Source organism: Fulmarus glacialis, unplaced genomic scaffold (genome assembly GCF_000690835.1).
Source record: "Fulmarus glacialis isolate BGI_N327 unplaced genomic scaffold, ASM69083v1 scaffold19882, whole genome shotgun sequence".
NCBI lineage: Eukaryota > Metazoa > Chordata > Aves > Procellariiformes > Procellariidae > Fulmarus > Fulmarus glacialis.
Window position 1 is genome coordinate 1 of NW_009196132.1, and position 217 is coordinate 217.

Genomic DNA, 217 nt, shown 5'->3' on the forward strand with positions numbered 1-217 from the left:
GGAGCTAGAAGAGGTTAACTCAATAAGCTTTTGGGGGGTTTGTCTCTTTTGGGGTAGTCTGCTCCAGAAACCCTTTTTTCCCATTCATTTAATGCCCGAGGGAAATAGAAATCGATGATTTGTAGCGCTCCCACGTCGCCACGAGATGGAGCAAGAGCTCCGGCAGGGTGACACACGCCACGCGTGGGACGGCGGGGTCCCCTCAGCATCCTGCAAT